General features: G+C 40.2%; 1 protein-coding gene across 7 annotated transcripts in view; it reads right to left on the bottom strand.

The window, feature by feature from the left end:
- nbeab (neurobeachin b) overlaps positions 1-23,942 on the bottom strand; it is a 188,102-nt gene that overhangs the window by 147,270 nt on the left and 16,890 nt on the right. The gene's annotated exons all lie outside the window — the stretch shown is intronic.

Below are 23,942 nucleotides of genomic sequence, written 5' to 3'. Positions count from 1 at the left end.
GAGAGTAATACCACTTTAATTAGGCTCTAGCTGATATCTATGCAGCTGGAGCTGGCAGACCTGTCAAGGTGGTTACACCAGAGTCGTGACGGCTAGCTCCCTTCATTGTAATAGCACAGAGACTGAGAGAGAAGGATTTACTATTCACAAACTGGAGGTGAAACTAGATTAGCAACAATGCCTCTCAGTCAATCTTGAACATAGTCAAAGGGTTCAGTGAACTGCTCACAAGTGTATGCTGCATTCACATGCAATCAGGACGACGGCAAACCGGATATAATTTTAGTGGATTTGAGCAGAATCGTAAAAGTTATGTGAGGCCTTCAGATAATAGCAGCAACAGGAATGGTAGACACCATTGTTTCCAAGGAGAAAGGTGCTTGCAATATAATGTCAAGAGAAAGCAATATTGTATACCTGACTAGAATATTAAATAAAATAGATACAAAATAATGCGATTGAATATATTTTATTTCAACTCAATATATCGTCTGTATTTTGTTTTTTGCATGCTGTCCAGTAGGTGTTGTCCGTCTGCCTGATTCCATCCGAATGCAGCATTATAGTCACTTTCATCTGGCTGGCCAGGAAAGATAGAGATCCTAGGATGTTACAGAAAACCTAGCAGAGCTTGTTGTGTCTGACGAGTCATTATTGTGATTTTTTAATGTGCGGGGTATTGTAAGTTCCACCAAGCAGGCTCTTAGTTTACTGTGCGAGAAAACCAAAATGTGTTTATGTAAAAGCAATTTAAGGTCTGTGCTTTAGTTTAATTGTTCATCCCCGTGGCTCCTCTCTTTTAGCTCTTAGCCTCAATCAAATACTTTTTGGGGGATTTTATGAGAAATAAGTTATTTGTGTGTCATTGCTATGAGGCAGAGAGTTACATCTGAGCCCTCAAGAATCTCTCCACTTTCAACTGCTTTTAAGTAGGCCGGGGCTGAAGGCTTGCCGTCGCCATGGTGACAGGCAGCAAAGATTGGACTTGAGACAGTTTCCAAGGGAAGCCTACAGTGACCACTAAATGGGGTGGGAATAAAATATAACTGATGTCGAATTTACAAAGGATGCATATGTTGCTATGAAGGAGTCCACTGGGGGCAGATGTGGAGCTCCGGATGGTTTTCCCTCCAGATTTTGCTGAATGAATAAAATGAGAAGTTTTCAGAAACACATTCATCTAGTCTGCCAGATGTGAATCGTTGCCGATCCTGACAGGTCTAATGTTCAGCCCACCAGGTTTTTCTTTTAATTCAAATTAAGAGATGTGCAACATGCCATTTCCCTTTTTCCAAAATCCAGTTTTTTACACTAAAATTACTACAAAAACACTAAAACTGTGTATTGTACTGCCCAGTTAAAATGATGACAACCACAGAATGCCCGAGCTTGATAGGAGCTCAGATGTAAGGTTTGCTGTTTTGCAATCGATGCAAGTGTTAACTAGAATGGGCACTCGGTAGAGCGCATACCTTCGCATATCACAAGATTGGGCATTGAATTATGAACATTTTGGCATTAGTTGCATGCCAATTGGACAAAAATGTATCGTGCTATGGTAAAAAAGAGTTTGACCTTTCCATGACCTTGACCTTGACCTTTGACCCGATTGATCCCAAAATCTAATCAAATGGTCCCCGGATAATAACCAATCATCCCACCAAATTTCATGCGATTCAAGAACATTTTGACCTGTTCATGACCCTTGACCTTTGACCCGATCGATCCCAAAATCTAATCAACTGGTCCCCGGATAATAAACAATCATCCCACCAAATTTCATGCGATTCGGTTCAATACTTTTTGAGTTCTGCGAAATATTTTGACCTGTTCATGACCTTTGACCTTTGACCCGATCGATCCCAAAATCTAATCAACTGGTCCCCGGATAATAAACAATCATCCCACCAAATTTCATGCGATTCGGTTCAATACTTTTTGAGTTCTGCGAAAGATTTTGACCTGTTCATGACCTTTGACCTTTGACCTTTGACCCGATCGATCCCAAAATCTAATCAACTGGTCCCCGGATAATAAACAATCATCCCACCAAATTACATGCGATTCGGTTCAATACTTTTTGAGTTTTGCGAATAACACGCATACAAATAAATAAATAAATAAATACACGGCGATCAAAACATAACCTTCCGGCATTTTCAATGCGAAGGTAATTAAGGGCACGCAACAGTACAACCATTTCTGTACGGTGCATTTGTGTGCTCGCATGAAGCATCTAAATCGCGATGGTCAGTTTTGCCGTGAAACAGAGCTGCATTCACAAGCACAAGACCAAACAAACATGGATGTCATCAAATGGACCATATTCAGTAACTCGCTGAATTCTTCCAGAAAAAAAACTAAACACTGTCAACACAAGACAGAAGGCAAACTCTGGACGGAACAGTTAACTTAGCACAATAACAAGGATCAGCTCAGAGTCGGAACAGCCTGCAGCTAACATTTAAAGCTGAATGCAGTCAAAGGGATAACGTATGATGCAAAAGCAGCGCAAGTAAAGAGGGGGAAAAAAGAATTGGTCATGCAGCCAATACCTTGCAGCACCAGAGGGAGAAAACACAAAATCCATATCAAACTGTTCAAAAACGAAAGACATAAAAGAGGAGTTAACTAATGCCGATTCATTCACAACTTAAATAACCTTACATTTCTACAGATATGTTGCATCAGAGAAAGGATCAATGAGCCAAGCTGGCATCACTAACACGTTTTGGTTTATGTAATGTAAAACATACTTAAAATTCCTCTATTTTGAAGTGCAGAGAATAGTATGAATATTTTTTTAAGTATCCAAAAAAAGCAAAGAAAATGTAAGTAACTTGAGTATTTGGATGCTGAAACTGAAGTGTCAAATAAATCATATTATATTTGCAGTAGTCGTCTTTTAGTAATGAAACTTGAAGGTTAGACTGATAACAGTTTAAGAGTCCATTATATCAGGTTGCCAATATATCATTACATGACTAATTTCGGCCAGTTCATCATACTAAATGGTGTTCATAACCATAGGTAGAAGTGATTTTTCTTTGTCTGTTGGATTATCACCAGCTAACATCTCATTCCATACTTCTGTCTACATCGTATACACTTGTGTAGTGCAAACAAACAAAATAAATTGCCAGAAACACAGAAAGAGGATGATATAAATCTGGATTTTTGTTCCGAAAAATTGTCATTAATGGGCAAACTGCACTCGCTGTCAAAGCATGCATTATCTCCAGTTGACCAAATGCTAAGCTGACACTCTAATGAGCATTTAGATCCAGTCATTCTTCAAAATGTCACTGGTGAAAGGAATGACTTAAAAAAGAAAGATTTGTGAAGATATTATGCAAACAGACATGACATCATGACACTGTCACTCAAGGGAACTATTATCAAGATTTAAGCTGGAAGCCCACCGAGGCCCATTCTACCTTTACCCTTGATGCTGAACTATGCTAATGACCACACTTTGAATGCCTCCCCACTCGGCGTAAATTATGGAGGTAAAGCACACCACAGAGCTCCACACCGGGTGAGAAAATAATTACTATTTTTCACTTTAAAAGCAGTAAGTATGTACAAAACCGAAAAAAAAACCTGTGGGGGAAATCAGAGAAAGGATCAATGATCCAAGCTGGCATCATTTAAATACTTCTTGTTTATTCATTTGTTTTTTCGTTAAGTCCCTAAAGTGTAATCATGAGGCAAACTTGAATAGAGATACAATATCTTGCTCCTTCCTCATGTTCTTCTTTATGTGAGCTCATATCTGCATTGGCACCATCACCCAGGAATGTGAAAACTGCATGTAACTAAGGCCAAAAAACATACTGGGGTGACTGAATGAAATCCACACAGGGATCATATCAACTCGTGTCATCTTGCTACAGACTGTGATGCGTATGTGTGCCTCATCATTGAGGGGATAGTACATGATGGAATAGCTCTAGCTAGACAGGTGAGAGGACACAACGACTGCATAATGACCACTGCCTTTTGTGCGACACCTGGAGAGTCTCCTCTCATTCACTAAAAATTAGGCTCAGTCTAACAGCTACCAGACAGCAGCCACCTGGTGCGTCTGAATTTCTGAGTACATCTCCTGCCATGTAAAGTCAGAGTGTGTGGATTCACGCCGAGTCTATATTTGACGTCCATATGCCCGATAGTATGGTTGAGCAGTGGAAAAATAAAAAGGGTAGAGCACTTCCTTCCTCATATTTTAATTCAGTGATAACACTTGAAAGGGAAAGTGCTTAAAATAGTAAATAATGGATCATAAATCATGGAAAGAAAAGTGTAAAATTCATACAAGGAACCATGCAATCAACAACAACAGCAATAGCAATATTTAGGGACCAAAAGTCAATACCACCACCAACCAGTGAGTACAGCCACTGTGCCTTTATTTACAGAACAGACACAGGACTGGAGCATTGACCATTTTAAATAATAATAATAATAATAATTCAGACTTATATAGCGCTTTTCTAAATACACAAAGATGCTTAAATAGAGGTCAGCCTAAAATCTACTAGTGAGCAGTGAAGGCCCTGGAGACAATGAGACCTGAATCGTAGACCAACTCCCTTCATGTGACCAGACTGTGTTTGAGATGCGAGGAAGGTTGGTGTATTGTTTGTGGAAACACTGCTCAAATATTTAAAGATTACAGTGTTTATGCTCAACTGAACTAGATGTCTGCAGCATACAAATGTGGCTAACAAGCCCCCGTGGAAAGTGAAGATGAAAGGTGTTTCATAATGATTTAGTCTATTGGGGAGTCCATCACTTATGATTTTGGAAAATCTTTACAGTTAATGGAGCCAAGCTGCATTTCTTCCTGTCTCCAAATGTAATAAAAAATGGCTCAAATCTGTCTGTAAACATCTCAATCAGTTTCGTGACAACCTTGTTTTCCCATGTTTTCATGACCGGCTGGGTTTAGCATCGTCAACACAATGATTGACTTCATTACATGTGAAAAAAAAACTAAAAACGTTTTTTTATGATCTCAGCCAGGAGAATCATGCAATCCTTCGAGTGTTCGTCAGTCTGTGAGCAAAAGTGCACCTCTGTGTCTGTCCATGGCTAATCTCTAATTCTGCTGCAGCAAACTGGTTTGCTCAATTTTAGTGTTTTGAACAGTGTTTTTGGCTATGAGCCAAAACGCAACTACCAGGACACACTCTGCTCAGCACTACACCGCCTTTCAGTTGCTGCTACGAGGGCATCTTTTTAATTTAGCCATCGTATGATTTGCTTATCGAACAAAGTCATAGATTTATAGTTGCAGCCATTTCAATGTTTTTAATTACTTCAATGTCTAGAATATATTGCATCCTCTATATTTAGTGGATGCAATATATTCTGGTCATTTGCCAATAAATTAAGCAGGTACACACAACAGCAATCTGCAGAATACAATACCCTTCGAGTATGTTTCACTGTTTATACTCAATGGATTCAGTGGGCATTGCAAACACCTCTTAACTCGTGACATAATGTGTGTAGGCTGTGAATGAATAATGACAAGTTAATGAAAAAATATCACGCCGCACTAATAAAGCCACAGGAGCATTGGGGTGAAAGATGCCATGGCGTTTTGGTTTCGAGTGAATTAAAAAATGTCAACCGCTGAGCTCTGTCAACAGTCTCACAAACACCGCTTCACAGGACAGTCGAGGTTGGAGTGGATCATATTTTCCCTAGCTCTATTTCCCTCTTAACAACAGGGTTTACCTTGGTTAATTATAGCACAACAGTGACACTTGAAGACATCATGGGTGCAGATTCCCAAAGAGTGTGGAAGCATTGCATATATACACAGCCAAATTAAATTTTTCCAAATGGGTCTGATTTCATGAGGCACAATATAGGTGGATTTTGAGACAAGAAAATGAGATCAGTCACATGATTGTTTTCCTTTTCTTGACATGACATCCAATAAACTTCTGTGTGGATTTATTGAAGACAAGCCAAGCCATTATATCTGTACTAGAGTCTAGTCTCAGATTAAGAGGCTACCGGGAGGCAAATACATTGTGTGTGTGTGTTTGTGAATAAAGTGGAAATCAGGCTGGCAGAGAGTAGCATCAGCCAATATGTTGACTGAGATGATATCTTTGAGATTATCATTAAAAGTATGATTGACACCACACAGTGCAGATCAACAGCAGTCATATGGAGCACACTGTTGCTAAGACCTCGTCAACACTAGCTGCGTCCAGCAATATTAGGACTTTAAAAGCACGGCAAAGATACAGATTTCGAGAGAAAGAGCAAATGAAAGAGGTGACAATGTGACAGTCGGAGTGCCTTCGAACGAGAGATGTACAGGGTATATCGATGACTTGGCAGTGCATGCTTTCGACCCAAAATTTAAAAAAGTCAGTCATGTTGTCTTGACTTGCTTGTTTTTATTCAGGGTCAAATGCATCCTTTGGTCCCAAGGCAATAACACTGGACCAGATGAAACCTACAAATCACAAAAAAGCAAGGGTAAAGTTTGAATACAGGAGCTTTCGTAGAGGACTACTCTCAACAACAACAAAAACAACAACTACACAACCCAGGCATAATGCGAAGAAATAGGACTTTGTGGTGAATATGACCTTGCGGTGTGAGAATACAGAGAAAGATTGCGTGGGTGAAGCCCAGACACAGCTAATGGAGGGCAGAGGGCAGTGCTTCTCCCAATCTGATCTTCCCGTTATCTTCTGTGCACAGCAGAGTTGCCCCGACATCACGGCCACCTCATAAATCTAATCTGTTCTCGATCCGGGCCGTGTACAGCTGTATCAAATACCCGGGTCTCCCAATGGTTTGTCGTCATTTCACCGTTTACATATATTTATTTACTGTATACACCTATTTATATACTATATTCATAGGTTGTAATCTACAAATAAGCAAACTGAATGTAGTTGTATTACTTTGTTTTATATTTATGTAATATATTTCCCCTTATTTTAGCTTTCACTACTTTATGTTTAGAGTCTAATTGTGTTATTAATTGCATGATCGTTTTCATAACTTGTTATACATCTTTATTGGAGGGAGCTTGTTGAGTTTGTTTTAATTGCCAACGACTGCTTCTCTGTAATTGTTGCATACATGTGATGAATAAACAACTTGAATTTGAACTTGTAAGCCCTCAAGGCTCTGAAATGTATCCCTAACTGACACAGCTGCTACAATTATTACAATCACAGATAAAATAAACGCAAACCAGCAATCCCCAAGCAAACATTAGAAATGAATTGAAGAGAAGGCTGATCTCACAAAAAGAACCCAAGCACAGAAACATGACCTGAATGATAAAAACTAATGTCAATGTCAAGTGTAAGAGGCTTTACATTGGGAAAGGTTTCTTTATATTTTAATATGCTCTGCTATTAAATTAAAGGTGAACATTAAATGTAGCAATTCTTAAAAAGCACATAAAGTGCAATTTGTCTAGCTGCCAGGACTTAAAGCCAAAATGATTAGGATGATTGCTCGTGCTTTTTTTAGAAGTAATAGCATCATTGCAATTTCCATTTGCAGGAAAACGGCAATATATGTCATGTGTGGTAAAATCATTTAGTAGCACAAAGGACCATGAAGGGTCTGCTATTTGAATGTGTGGCATCACATTATTCATAATTTCAACGGTATAATAAAAATACCTATCCCCTCTGCTAATCAGGAAGAGAACAACAAAAACAAAAAAAGATGACACAGATGTCATTTAAAGCAAAAAGGTTTGTGAGAAAACAGGTGTAAGAGTCTTTAAAAAAAGGTGGCTTTGCCAGCGAGTTATGGGATGTGGATTTTATTAAAAAATCCCTGGTAAATCACTGATAAAAATGGCAAAGTAGCAGGATCTAAAAAGATCCATGTGTGACGTCATGAACTGTGAGAGTCCCTCAGCTCCTACTGGCCACCAGCTGCCTGTCCTGACTTCAGCACCAAGGACAGCTCAGCTCCCAGCTCGTACAACCCAGCGCAACCTTTCTGAACGGGAGGGTCCGCTTTAGGATGTATATGGATTTCTCACTTTCTCTTTCAACTGTTCCCAGTGTTACACTTTAAAGTAGCCAGACTAGCATTATTGGGTTGTGATCCCCATTGTAGTTTATTGCAGTTGGTTTGCTTTTGAATAGCACTTAAGGAAGGGAGCACTTTGCCGTTGTTTCACTCTACTAATTAATCACACCTTTTAGATGGCCGCATTCAGTGGGGCATTTAGTGGAAAAGTGGTCTGGGTCCAAGGGGAAAAATCTCTAAACCACACTGCTTTTCCTATCTCATATTCACAGCTTACCGTGTGGCGACAGAGGCATGTTTACTATTCAGTTGGGTTGTATCATCTGGTCGTTCCTCTAATACCATGAAATGCTTGGAATAGTAAAACAAGAGTGCTCACCTCTCCAGAGGCAGAGAGGAAGAAAATTAAAAGGCAACCTTGCAAGAAATATATTTTGCAAAAGGAAGGAGGGTGTGCTGTGTAAACATAATGAATAATCACACATACTCCATGGGACCAGAAAGAAATGATGTACAGTCTGATAAAAAAGCAATGCTGTTGTCAAGAGAGGATAGCAGGCCACATTTTAAGGACGGCACAGGCCTCAAACAATGCAAAAATAAAACAGTTTGTACCTGATCTGAACACCCTGTTAACCAACAAACAGGTTGCAGAGACATGAAGCTGCTCTTTAAAAACTATAATTGTGTAAACTGGTATCTACCATAACTTAGTTTTAAATTGTACCCAGGATATACGGTCACCTTGATCGTACTCTGCACTGCAGTATTCTCCCCTGGTAACCTTTGTTGATGCAGTCAAACCATGTGATATAATCCCATAACACAGGACAACTGAAACAAAAACCTCTTCCTCTCCATCTCCAAACACACGAGTATGAACCAAGCCACCCTGCTTCACAGATAATTAAGCACATTAGATATGGAGCAACAGTCGGGAGCGGATATTGACCTTGAGATTTCATGTGGTTGAAATCAAGCTCACATTTCAAAACACATAATGTTGCATCTACACTGGATGAAGCTGAGGAAAGACCTAACAGTCGAAGAGATGTGTGATCACTGTTCACAGTTTCTTCCATGGGCTCTCCGGATGTCTCATACACTGTAAAGAGGAGAAAAGTGAATCCATCCAGAAATATGTGCTGCGGGGAGGACAGCAGAAGAGCCTTGAGTCGGTCCTCTCCACACCACCAAAGTGCCACTTCTGATACAAGTCTGGGACAAGATGTCTTCAGGTAAAGAAAAATCAGTATGCAGGTCACAGAACTGGGGAGTGGAGAGGAAGAAAGTGGTGGAGACAGTCCACAGTGTTTACTGCGGCGATCCCACCACTTACCTCACCACTAATGACAAAGTTTCCCCACTATGTATCAACCCTCTGGCAGCAAGCCATGCTGCTTCCTTTCACAGAGCCATGAAGACATTGGCAAACCTCAGCTGACACGTACGGGTACACACGTGTCCAGATAACAGTGTTAAACATACAGGAACTATTGCAACAAAAACATCTTGTAAAATATATGTGCCAACATCTCTCTCACACACACACACACACACACAGACAGACAGACAGACAGAGACACAGAGACACACACACACACAGCATTTATTTTTATGAGTTAGATGGCCAACATGCCCAACCAACAGAGGTTTTCACAGGTCAAATCTGAGCAGCCTGACAAACAGTAGATAAAGTGGGCATGCAACATCCACGGTTTCAAAATGATGTACGATTCTGGATGGAAATATGGATAACAAGGGCAATGGGGGTGACAGGTATGGATTAAATAAATCAGTTGCGATGCGGCAATAGGGCTCTATCGTGGAATCACAGAATTTGATCAAAAATATATAAATCCGTTAAAGTTATTGTGCCAAAGTGGCTGCAATTTTTGAAACCTCAGAGTGACGCGGAGACGGACACACACGCACGACGGTACGTAAGCACTTTCATTGATAACACATTTCAGTCAATTTTGTGTTACATGAAATGAGGTTCGTCAGTCTGGGTACTGTCTTTCAAAATCTGCAGTTCGACTGACCAGGTGTTGGTCACTATATTTACTGCTTGCGACTCACACCATGTCTTGCATCAAGCACCAGCTGCCATCTTTCACAAATCTGTCACCTCCACAGGGGCAGGTCCAGCCCCGTTGGCCAATCTCCTCACCTCAAAGTCCTGTCTTTCTGCCCCCTGGTCCTCCAGGGTAATTACTTGACTGCTTACGGCCTGTCCCTCCTCTCTGGCCTGTCAGTACTGGGAAATGCATGGCCATTACCCCGAGACAAAAGGACAAATATCGTCCCATGCTGGTCCCATATGCTCCACTTGGTGCTTCTGGTGAAAACAGTAATATAACTGCTTTAAAGTGCACATGCATGGACATTGAAAGTCAGACAGTGTGCACATACAAAACTATTTCACTTTTTCAGCACACATGGAGGAGACTGCATGATGGAGAATGAAACTGTTCCTGTATTCAAGTCCAGTATGTATCGCAAAATGAAGAAATCTCTGCTCCTTTGTGAGGATTTACCTATGGCGGCTTGAATCATCCGTGATTTCCTCTCACGCCACATGGAATATGAATTCAGTGGAGCAGAATTGCATCTGAGGCAGGCTAGACACTCGCTATTTCTTCCTCCTAATTCAGAAGGAGGCATGGCACTGGTGTGCAAACATAAACTCCTCTCACTTAACACACAAGTAGTCCAGAACCTAAAAGTAAATTAAAGCAAGACACAACAGTGAAGAAAAATTAAACCAAGTTTCAATAAAAATACAACTAATAGAACTAAATTAAGTGGTTTAGCCAAGGTTTCACGATTGTTCTGGTTTTGATTTAACTGTCATACATTCCCGAAATAACTCTGGTAGCAAGTGAAGTTTGTGCAGTATGCCTAAAGGGTATCTCCAGCATGTTGGCCTATGTGCACGGAAATATCCCAAAGTACAGGCAGCAATGCTGTTTTGTAAAATGCATTTGAAAAATCAACTCTCACACTAATAGGAGATTTATTTCCCAATTTGTGTTCTTGTGTTCTGTTACAGTAAAAAATATAGTACAAAAAAAACTGACTGAAAAGTACTGCAGAGTTAATAACCCTCTGACACGGGAGCTTCCACAGAAATAACTGCACAAGCTTCACAGAAGTGTCTTCTTGTTGCGTGGCTAACCATGCCCTTGTATGGTCACACAACACATCTTTTATAATGTAATCGTACTATTTTGGGAATTAGCTTTATTTAAAAATGCACTTAATTACTGACTTATTTTAGTGGTGCCAAGTTTAAATGTGAAGACTTTTGGATTCCATTAGCCAAAAACATTTCGGTAGATTATTTTCATCTACGTAAAATTTAAATAATTAGGCGCATCCCGTCTCAAAGCGAAAACAGGTTTACGCGTTTGTTACTTCTAGACTGCTGCAACTCCTTATTATCAGGCTGCTCTTATAAGACTCTTAAGTCCCTCCAGTTGAATGCTGCAGCTCGTGCACTCAAAAAAACTAAGAAAAGAGATCACATCACTCCTGTATTAGCTGCTCTGCAAAATGCTCAACCTGTAAAATCCAGAATCACATTTAAAATCCTTCTCCTCACCTACAAAGCCTTGATTGGTGATGCTCCATCATGTCTTAAGGAGCTTGTAGTACCATATTGCCTCACTAACTGTGGGGCTACTTGTGTGAGTCCTAAAAGTAGGATGCGAGACAGAGCCTTCAGTTATCAAGCTCCTCTTTTATGGAACCAGCTTCTACTGTCCGGTGGGCAGACAGTCACCACATTTAAGAGTAGACTTAAGACTTTCCTCTTTAATAGCGCTTATAGTTAGGGCTAAATCAAGTTTGCCATGGTCCAGTCCCTAGATATGCTGCTATAGGCTAGGGAACATTTTAGGATACAGTGAGCTCCTATCTCCTCTTCTCTCTCTCCTTCATTGCACATTACTAACTTTACTTCCTCCCCTGAGTTTTGTTGCCTTCTCGCATCATAGGATCCATTGGACCTGGCTGTGTCTGAACCTGGTGCTTGTCCTGGGTCCTGACTCCTGACTCCTTGCCCCCATTTCCTGCATCCAGCCTCACTATTGCTTCTGTTCATCCGGGGAGAGGGATACTCCTCTGCTCCTGAAGGTTTCTTCCCTTTTTTTCGCCTGGGAAAGTTTTTTTTCTTTTTTGGGGGAGTTTTTCCTGATCCGATGTGAGGTCCTGGGACAGGGATGTCAAATGTGTATAGATTGTAAAACCCTCTGAGGCAAATTTGGGCTATACAAAATAAACTGAATAGATGCCTAAACGTTTGGATACATGGACAGTAGAAAAGAGATTACTCTAAGTTAAATGTTAATGTCGTGTAAAAATATTCTCTCGTCACAGCTGATGCTCCACACCTCATCTTCGATCACTGTGTCATCACTTTACATTCAGTAACACCAGCGTGGAGCCAAACCCTTGTTGTCCAAATATGAACAGAGTTCAGTAGCAGATGGAGTCCAAACGACTTCATTCACTCAGTGATGCCATATTTAAAATGAACAGCCAGTCAGGACAGAAAGTGGTATTTCTTTGGACTTACTCGTACTTCACCCTCTACCTTCACCTTGACTGTCATGTTCATGCTGGGTGGAAATGACAAGAGAATGAATAATTCAAGCTAAGCCTGGTTGTTCTCTGGAGAAGAGTAGAGTCGCACTAACCGAATATTTTCCGTCATTAACAAAACTCTTTTAACAATGATGGAAAAATCTGAAGGCCGGCCATCATTTTTGACGGATTAGAACACTGAGGTCCATCTACTGTTACTTTAAATAATTACCAATAGCGTGTTGAAGGACCAGAGGACTTGCAGAACTTCGGAGACCACTAGGGGGCACAGAAACACTTCCTCTGGCCGTCTAATAATGACGCTGATGGTCATACAGACGCCAAAGGGTGCCTTTGTGTGTCTTTATCAAGCGATAGATGGTGACGGTGTTGATCTGAGGTTCAAACTATGTCTGGCACATTGATGGCAACGACAAGCTTACGCCATTTGTAAAGAATGAAAAGATGACATGGCTTGAAGCTTACAAAGATCCAAAGAACATTGCTGGCTACTTTGTGGATGTTGTGATCATTGCTGGTGGATGCCCTGCCAGACTCAGACTTGATTTAGGAACATGGACATACGGCTGAAATGCGGAAGATTTTGCATTGTTCAGAGAACCAAGCTGACAGCAAGTCCGTGCACTGCAAACCAGCGGAATGAGCGTTGGTGGCTGACCTTATGACGTGAGTGTTCCAGTTTTGGATGAACATATTTGACAAACTGAGAGAAGATGGCTACTTCTTGGACAAGTCCTTGATCCAGTTTTGTGTTCTTCAAACAATACAGGTAATTGACACATTCTGCCCAATACCTTTTTTTTTAGGAGCCACAAATTACCTTGTGTAAGAAAGGCATTGCTTATATTATGTGCAGATAATTATGTAATAAATGGAATGACATAAAGATGGAAAATTATTATACATTTGTGGGTTCTTCGACCAAATTATTGATAGCTGTCAAATAGTATTGCACCATCTGTTGTACTGCAGCTAATTCCATTTTGCAGGTATTGCAGGAAAATGAAGTAGATTCTAGATCATTTCCAAAAACCCTCAAAATCGAAAACGACAAGATTCAAAGACCACTCCCTCAGACTCTGACACATACTTGAAAAAGCAGTCCAGGAGATCGCTCTCCACAAAGTCCAGAACAGCTTGCTCCAAAAGTACAGGTGAAAGTTTTACTGGAAGGTACTTTTTTTTTGCCAGCCAAATGTCATTATTGGTCAGACACTTTCCCATTCTTCTTTTCCTAAAGTCATGGCTTAAGTATGGCACTTTGAAGCAATTTCCCATAGTGCACTGCTCATAAAAGTCCTTCCAAAATTCCGACAGTAAATCCCTCCAAACACCACCATCATCCACAGGCTTTTCAAGCTTTCCATCAGGAAGAATAACTTGAAAGTAAACATGACCCTCCATTATACTTTTCTCAGAAGACACTTAAATAAGTTCTCTAAGAATGTCCACGATGAAGAACAATAATTTTCTTTACTCTTCTCTTTGATTGGCCTGTTCCTGCAACAAATCTATGGAAGGAGGCAAGGCTGATCCAAAAGATGGTTCCTGAGAGAGAGGCGAGGTATCATCGAGACCAGAGTATTCCATCACATAGAGGCTTACTGTGTGGACAATTACAATGCAACTATCCTCTAAAACATCCACATGATGTAATGTTCAAGTTCAAGTAAACTAGATGCATCCAGTGGGTCAACCGTGGTGTAAAGAAGGGAAACACTCTCATTACTTGCATATGCAAATACGGTGCTTCTTCCAACATGAATGGACACTCTTTTCTGTTTCCTCCACCCTTTTTGGTGCGTACCTGAACCAATTCCCCTTCTCTCAAATTCATCCATCAAATCTCAATTTTTCTCTGATTCTTCTGAGTATCTTTTGTCGGAGTTTGATGCTTTCTCCGAGACACATGATCATGTTTGTTTCTTGATAGCTTTCCTCCCACCGTTTTTGCGATTCCTCCGTTTTTTACGAAAGGAATAAAGTTACTTTTGCACCGTTGGATCCTTTCTCTATCCCCGATTAAAACCTGTATAATGATATCTAACATATACAAAGGTCAACAGTTATAGTTACCGTTTGCATGGTTAGACCAGCGAGGGGATGAAAAGACTTGTAAAAAAAAAGCCAGTCACTGAAGTGCATGTACACTTTGTATCTCAATATTATGACTTTTTATCTCATAATGAAAATGGGCTTCCATAAGTATTAACCTGTTAAGGGACACTGGCTGAAGTGGTTCTGCCGTCACTGCGTGAAGAAAAAACTAATACTCTCCATGCCCTTTTACATGCATTAGGCTATAAGCCTGGTCCGTGTATTATTAACAAACATTTTCTTAGGTAATTCTTATAAATATGTCTTAATCATACATTGTTTTTAGAAAATGACACGAAATTATTAATGATGACATTTTTACAACCCTGTCCATCAAAATAAGATGGATGAAATGCTGCTGTACATTATACATTAAAATCATGTAAATATGTACCACTCAGTATCAAGCCAGCAGCAAGGCTTTTCCAGAAGGTGTGATATTCAGTGGTACCATACATTCACTCAAATCCACTGCTTGTGGACTCTGTTGTGATGGAGTTGGAGAGGGAGGCTCTTCCCTTCCCCACTGCACCAGAGATTTTCATAAGCTCTGAAAGCTCTTCAGAACCAATGTACAGAAACAGAACAACAAAGGAGAATGCCACGCTCAGTTTAAATCTGGCAAAGACAAAGTGCTTTCCCCTGTTCTCTGGAGCTGAAATGTCAAAAAGATTATCAAACACTAAAAGACAAACCAAAACAGGAAGAACAAGCTGGAACCGTTAGCATGATTTTAGTAAGCTGTTTATTGTTTATTTATTGGATCCCCATTAGCTGACGCCTTAGCGACCGCTAATCTTCCTGGGGTCCACAGAAAGGACAAAATACAATACATACAAAAACATACAAAACATATCGTGAAACCAACAGTTAAAAATAGTACAACAAAGTAAAAAATAGTGCAGTCAGATGCACAGTACAGTCGAAGGATAAGATATATGTTATGCAATTCAACTTAATTCATACAAAGAAAAAGAAAATCAGATGACTAAAAAGCAATAGAATACGTCAAGTGGTGAATGTTCTTAGGTGCGGCTTTAATTGTTTTTTGAATGACAAATTATTACTCATGTGAGTTAAACGAGGAGGTAGTAAGTTCCAAGCGGTAATTGCACGATAGATAACAGTAAGTTTTTGACACTCTCGAAATTGAGGAACAAAAAAATCAATCAAAAAGAATAACTGCATTTCAGATGCTTAGGAAATATAGAAAGATATAGGGCTGCAGTTTAAAACAGAATATATCAAGAGCATAAACTTGCTTTTTCTGGTTGTCCAAGAAAAAAGCCTGCAGTCCTTTAATCAGACTCTCTGTGTGTGTTCTTGTGGTTGTACATGTGTACGAGTGTGGTGTGGTCTGAGATTGATGGCTCTATTATGGTCTTATTTAAACTTCTGTGTTGGATCAGCACAACCTGTCAGCCTCAATCTGTCCCAAGATCACGAGGCTGCCAAGCAGACTGTTGCTCACTGAACGCCGGATTAATATCAGCAATGCGTCCTTCTCCTTTCGTACACTTATCAACTCCAAACAGTGGCGCAGGCAGTTAGAATGCTGCTAGCTGTTGCCATGTATATGAATACTAAGATTACTCTGACTAGTATGATGGTCATAAATGATGAATTTATTCATGGTCAATGAATTTGTTTTGTTCTATGCACAGGGTAGAAATGTGTACTACCACAATGAAGTAAAAAGATAATTTACATGGCATGCTGTTTAATCATGTTGCCTTAGCGTTAACTCATTTCTGCTCTGCAAGACATAACACATTTTATTTCTTTTAACATTGCTAGGCACCAATTTAATTATAGATGTCAATCAACCACTTAGTAACAGTGGTCAATCGACCACTGGTCAAAACCGGCCCGTTGTCAGCTGATCCATCAGTCTCATGTATCAGATTTATTTTTTCACCACAGAGGTATGGCAACACCACTTAAACAGACTAAACTCAGAATTAGAAGGGCTGGTAATAATAATGGCAAAGTTAATTACTCATTATTATCAATATGTGATCGGGATATTTTGAGGAACTTCATATCTATATTATTATGATGGCATTGGCAAAAATACATAATGTTGGTGGTGGTGGTAGCATGCCAAACATTATAGGAGTTATTTCAAGTGTATGATGGAAATCCTGCACAATTTGTAGAGCCATTTATCAAGGTGTATCAGCATAAGCACATGTTTCAATGATAGATGGACAGGGGTGTGGTGGAGTCTGGAAAGACAGTCAGAAGAGCCACATGACATGTGAAGATGTTCTTGAGCGTGAAGTCCTTTACATCATCAGTCTTCAAAAAGCACAGAAATAACCTCCAGAAGAGGGAAAAAGCAAACACTGATTGTTTCTATTATTATGTAATGGGCAAAATGCCCCTAATAAAAAGTTCAACTCTAGTTGTGTGCCCACCAACTGAGAACATTCAGGCAAACTCTAAGAGGTACAAACTGTATTTTTTATGTCATAGACATAAACAACACATCTAAACTTTCAGAAACTCCACAGCTAAGAAACAGAAGTGTTTAAGATGATATTTTTTTCAAGTTATTTATTTAGTCTCAGTTTTCTAATATTGTAAAAGGTTACAATGCACAGACGGGCCCACTAAATAGCACAAAGTACACTCTCCCAGTCAGTAGGAAAAAGCCGACTCTTGTATTCTGACGTGATAATAACGTCATGTGTTAAAACTGGAGAAAAATCTACTCTACGAGATCAATGAGCTATAAATGTCCATTTATGAGTAAATACTAGGTTGTACAGCTCATATTGCATTTCACATGCATGTCCATATGAACAAAACAGATTTTGAATAATGAAGCTGAACCAATTATGTCGTTTACTCGTTTTTAGTTGTGGTTGCTGCCGTGATACTTTTGCACTGCACATCCCGGAGATCAAAAAAGAGAGTTTTCCCAAAGATTTTCTGATAAGGAAAAGTTAGAAATGAATGTCAACAAATTAGTGTGCCAGCTAATTTGTCAGAGTGACTAAAACAAATATGGTGATCAATGGAAAGTGTGCACTTTATACTTGACGGTGTCATTACACTGACGGATCAAAATGGTACTTCCAGAGGAAACCAAGTGGCTATTTGTGATGGACAAAAGGTGCAAGATACAAGCACATCAAAAATGAACATATAATTACCATACAGGCTCCAAACAGTGCTACATTATTACTAATGTCAAGAGAACCGGAGCACAATTAGAGTGTGCTTAGAATACCAGCCAGCAGCTTAAGATGGTAACGAATGAAAGGAGAGGATTGGACAGCAACGTGGTCACTCGGGCAACGCACACTAATCTGCAGATCCCCGAGTGAGACTTGGTCATGCTCTATGACACATGGCAATCACACGGCTCAGTGCAGGAACACAGGAACACCGTCCACCGCCGAGTCTGAGACAGACCTGGAAGCGCCGGCTGCCCTCCGGCAGAGCGAATGTACTGGCGGGGGCCGACTGTCTCGACCCTACAGTGTCATTCTGAAGGCTTCGTAGACGGAGAGACGAAAGGTTATCTGGAGCTGAACTGAAAGTGTTAAGAGTCGACTTTTGATTCAATCAGTGGTCACGCTTACAGGCATGGAAAATGTCATCCTTAATCCATTTACTCAAGTAATCCCGTCATTTTCATGCAGCGCGCGTAAATGTCCCAAATTGTTTAGAATAACCTGGTTAAACTCTGACTGCGGACATGAGGATTAGGTTCAATTGTCTCACATCAATCTTCTAAACTGGTTACCGTAGAATGAACTCTAACCATCTTACTGCTGTAAGTTGTTGTTGTCAATGCAGAGGTTTTACATTCTTCCATATTATTGAGATTCTGATGTCAGCGAAAAGCAAGAAACAAGTCATCACATAGCCAACTAGAACGGGCACTCGGTAGAGCGCATACCTTCGCATATCACAAGATTGGGCATTGAATTATGAACATTTTGGCATTAGTTGCATGCCAATTGGATATAAATTGACCGCGCTATGGTAAAAAGAAGATTTTGACCTTTTCTTGACCTTGACCTTTGACCCGATCGATCCCAAAATCTAATCAAATGGTCCCCGGATAATAACCAATCATCCCACCAAATTTCATGCGATTCGGTTTAATACTTTTTGACTTGTGCGAATAACACGCACGCGCGCATACAAATACACGGCGATCAAAACATTACCTTCCGCATTTTCAATGCGAAGGTAATCATCAAATACTATTACCGTGGATGCAACAGTGACACCTACTACTAGCTCAGCACATCTGTCAGTAGGTGAGTACATGCAGTATTTAGATCCATCATTTAAAATGGGATTCACTTGAAGTCGTCTATGTGACAGATGACAAATTCTAACAAGACACTGGGGTCCAGCCATGCACAGGCAAAGGGCTGCAGCCTGCCTCAAAGAATAAAAACAGATGAATACGACATCAGAGCCAGCATCCACCTACGACATTCTGCATTTTGAATCACACGAGTCCAGCAGACATTTACAAGAAAAGACCTTTCATACTTTGCACAAAAATAGTTGTAGAACATCCGTTGAATATGTCTTTCTAATGCTGATAAGGGTGTGCAAACACTACTATTTGTTTGAATTAAGAACAATTATGTTTTGCATAATGTTCATCTCTTTGATATGCATTAAATTAATTACTGCCGGACTGTCTCTGTCCTACTGATAGAGTAGAACGGTGTTGAATTGCATACTAAAAGCTTGAGGGATGGTGTTTTGTTAATATTAAACTAGAACATATGTTCTCGTCCTCTGCTTACACTATTTTCCTGTCACTCAGCAGATACGTCCCTCTCTTTCTCCTGCAAAGCTCGAGATGACCCCTCATATAACAGGTCACACTCAATCTCATCAACCAGCAACAGAACATTGGTCCAAATTCAAAACATGCTTGACTGCTGGTGAAATCACTCACTGACTGACAGCTGTCAGAGGAAATGAACAAACAAGACTTCCACTGACATAAAGCAGCAGCAGAAAACTCAAACTTAAAGTCTACAGTATATGCAGTTGAGAATCATTATTCCCATCATCCTAAACTAATCACATTTAAGTTCACACACAGTGAGTGATAAACCAAAAGCATGTGTGGCATCTAGTACAAAGCAGGGTACACAACGTTCAGGAACAGCCTCTCGGTTTTAGCCGACAGCGACAATCGCTTTCGGTGGGTTCAAATGACAAACGGTGGTGCCGCGTCACGTCAGCCGTCACTAATTAACATTCATTCTCAGAGTAACTTGATGAGGGGCCAAAATTAAAACTTGGCTGTTGTCGGGTTTGTGTGCTCTCTGCAGCCAAAGACTGTTTGTGAAGGAACGTTCTCCGCCTTGGAACGCCACCGAGTGTTCTGGACAGACAATGAGCAAATTACATCAGTTTCAGGCGTCGAATTCCCTCAATGATATTATGTTATCGTTTTGCAAAAGCTGACAAAAAACTAGTACAAATAAAACTATGTTGGTGGATTTTTCATTAATATATCAGACATAGAGAATATTTACATTTAAATCATATGGATTGGATATCAAAAGGACCCCAAATTGGGATCAGGAACAAACCTCACGATAAACAACAACAAAAACCTGAATGCTTTCTAATTCTAATATTACAGACATGTTGCTGTCGTGCCATTCGTCTTTATTTGATCACTATTGTTTTAAGAAGCCAGCAGTTTGGGCTGCTTTGTAATGATGTCATTAAAGGAGGTTGAGGGTCCCCTTGTGTTAGCACCATCCTTCTAAACATGCATGTGTCCCTCTGACCGTGTCCTGGAGGATGGGCAGAAGGCTCTCGTGTGCAAGCAAAGGGAGACATGTTTGTTTGTAATGTAAAACTGAGCTGTGTTTGTTTTCAGATGTATGAATATAATCTAACAGAGCAAATGGCTTTGTGATTAATTAGCTTGGTTGTTTGTTTGTTTGTTTTATCTCAGCTGATGTTTGCGTGCGTGTTAAATGTGTTTTCTCATGTTTGGTTTTGATTTAATACACAGCAATAAAAGCAATGGTAATCCAAGATAACAAAAGTAACTTTAAGGCTTATCTGAAAGAACAGGTTGAGTTAGATATGTATATAGCATGTAATAAGGGGAGGTTAAAAGGTTAAACTGTTCAGGGGGGTAACCATGACAGCCCCGGCCGTGCAGTACCATAACAACAGGGAACAAAACACTGTGCAACTGGACCTTTAAAAGTGTCGCTTCAATGCATCCATATAAAAATGAGGTCGGGTTCAGAGCGGGTTCAGCAGTGTCGGGGAGCTCTGTGTGGATCCATCAAAGTTCATGCTCAGTATGTGTAAACTGCCAAAAACCAGATTATGGGATGTTTTGCAAATATTAACATCTTGAGTCATCGGCCAAGGCAGCAAATTGAAAATATAATCTGCCAAAATACCCTCTACTGGAGAAAGATTAAAAGTTACATCACAGAAATCTGTAGAAAAGGAAAAAGTTTGTTTGCTACCACTTTTACCACAAATTAGTCTATGCTGAAAGATAAAGGAGTACAATCACAATGGCCTGTCACTCTCTTGTGCTGTTGAGTGGTCAATGTTTTCTTACATTTTTCCCCACCTACAACAATAAAACGGTGTTGGACATTATGCAACAAACTACTTGATGAAGTAACTTAACATAATGTATACAGACTTTTACGTTCTGACTGATAACAGAAGTACATCTCTTCAAATAGAGTGTGACTGGACCTTAGTCTCTGCAAACTAGCCAGCTCCACCTTTAAAATATGATATTCCTACTGCAGTTTTAAGCCTCTACAAACATAAAAGTGTCTCCATGACCAAAGCCAGAGGATCTACAGGTTATTCTGCAGAGACAAAGACAAGATTAGTCAGTAATGTCATGGGATCATTGGGGGTTCGGGAAGTTTTAGACTCTCAGAGACTTGATGTACAACTTTGTTAAGAGTTGCCAGTACAAATGTACTTTTAAGCCTCAAGGACATTTCTGGGCCAGTAGTGGTTCACTAATTTGTTCGACACTCTTAATAAAGTCAGGCAGATAGAACCGTTCCTGAAAAGCGCCTCTCTGGCTCCAATGCAGCCAGACGGAAACCAACACTAACTTCTGAGTCACTGGCCTATAGACATGTGGGGAGACCACGAGCATTAACTGTTTGTATAACACTCAAATCATACTGACGTTCTTGGGGACTGTCGGAAACAGACTACATGTAAAAGTGTTCAATATATACACAGGAAGGATATAGCACTAGAGTGCCCTCCTTTAAACAGAGAAAATATGAGGACAGCTACAGACAGCCTCCTCTGGCTGTGAGCTACACAGCTTTTTGAAAACGTTAACAATGACCACTGCAGGATTGTAGCCGCAGGGACACTTCTTATTGTTAGCCGTGAAGATAAACTTAGAACAATCGAATCATTGTCAACGCCTGCATTGTGAACACGTTGTTGCTTTAAAATGTGTCTGCAGCCACCACATGGATTTAGCGTGGCTGTCCTTTGTGCCCTGCAGTACCAATGAAGCCGTCCTGAACTTCTCCTCACCCCATTCCCCATCCTCTACCTACTCCCCCTGCGTGGTGATGCAGGGATTGTTTTATCCAAGGGCAATATAGACCTGCATCTGGCAATGTGCCACTTCTGTTGGCATCGCTTTGGCTGAACCGCAAAATGTAAAAGGGGCCCGTCAGAAACCAGTCAGGCTTCTTACGGAAGAAGCCTCATTCGAGTCCCAAAATAGAGAGTTCAGGAGCTTGAGTTAAATGCATTCTCAAAATATAAAACGTGTTGGTGTTGGTACTGGCACAATCACATTAAGGCAGTGGTTCTCAAACTTTTTCTGTGGCGCCCCACTTCGGAGGAAGAAAGATGTTCGTGCCACACCGCACCAACTAAATTGTAACAGAATGGTCCATGCTGAATTTGTCTTGAAATAACAACTTTTTGTGACTCGTAATATTTTGCAACCACTTTCAATTAAACCAGATTGCTCCATCAGACAAAAAACTAATACGTTTTCAATCACTTTACTAGAATACAAATACAGTTCTATCTGTGCAAAAAATAACTTATATTTGTCAATAAATAGCTTATTTTGGCTGCAATCAACCTGTTGTGCACTGAATATCTTTTCTAGATAACAACGATAAAGTGCAACCTGTGAAAAACTAAACAAAACAAGTTCAAATATTTGGCAATAAAGAGTTTTACTAAGTTTTACACTGCATATCTTTTCAAAAAATAATGTACAACCTTTGCAAAACAAAACGAGTGCAGATATGTGTGAGTCATCACGTTTTATCATTATTATACGCTGCAATGAGCTTTCCACTGCAACTCTTATTAAAACGGGGTTTCAGGCTTGATACGGCCACTCTCAATTAATGCTTAATGTTGAGCTCTTGTTTTGAAGGGCAACAGCAGGAACACCGAACTCACAGACACCTGGCAAATCGGCAAGAATCCTGGCCGCCATGCACACACATAATTTGTTAACGCCGCATTGTAAACATTGACATTAAAGTACAGGCATTTCTCTCTTTATTTATTAATGACTTAGTTTTATTTCCGTGTACTTTGTAAAGTTCTCAATAAAGGTCTTGAAATTAAAAAATCTGCATTTCCCCTCGCCTGTAATGCCTTGGCGCCCCGCTAGACGGTCGCGCCCCACAGTTTGAGAACTACTGGGATTCTGGGAAGAGACCTCCGCTTCATGTCTTGATGGACAACAACGCTCTATGTTTCCATCACACAAGTGATTGGCACACAGAATTGTTGATTTCCGTTCTAATCCTCCATTCTTGATATTTTGATTGAGACCTGGGACACCTGCTGAAAGCCATTATGGCCCTGGTGTGAGTGAAAGCCAGTATGATTGAGATGGCAATTCCATGGGATTCACAATACTACGAGTCAACTAAATAGTACAGCTAGCGTCTCTCTGGGGACTTACAGACCCATATTCAAACTATATGCAGACAAGGTTGTCAGGAGGATAATGACGACTGTGTGCTTTCTAGGAGAAGATATGCCAAAAAAAATGTACCCATTAGATACAAAGGCACTGTTATGCTATTGCACATTCATAAAGAGACTTGCTTGGTGCATTGAGTTTCGTGGAAATATACAGTAGGTGCAGTAAGGCGCAATTCTAGACCGCAAATATCTAACTCATTGTACAGGATCATGCC

This window comes from Pseudoliparis swirei, chromosome 20 (assembly GCF_029220125.1).
Source record: "Pseudoliparis swirei isolate HS2019 ecotype Mariana Trench chromosome 20, NWPU_hadal_v1, whole genome shotgun sequence".
NCBI classification, from domain to species: Eukaryota; Metazoa; Chordata; class Actinopteri; order Perciformes; family Liparidae; genus Pseudoliparis; species Pseudoliparis swirei.
This window is presented reverse-complemented; position numbering and strand designations above follow the sequence as displayed.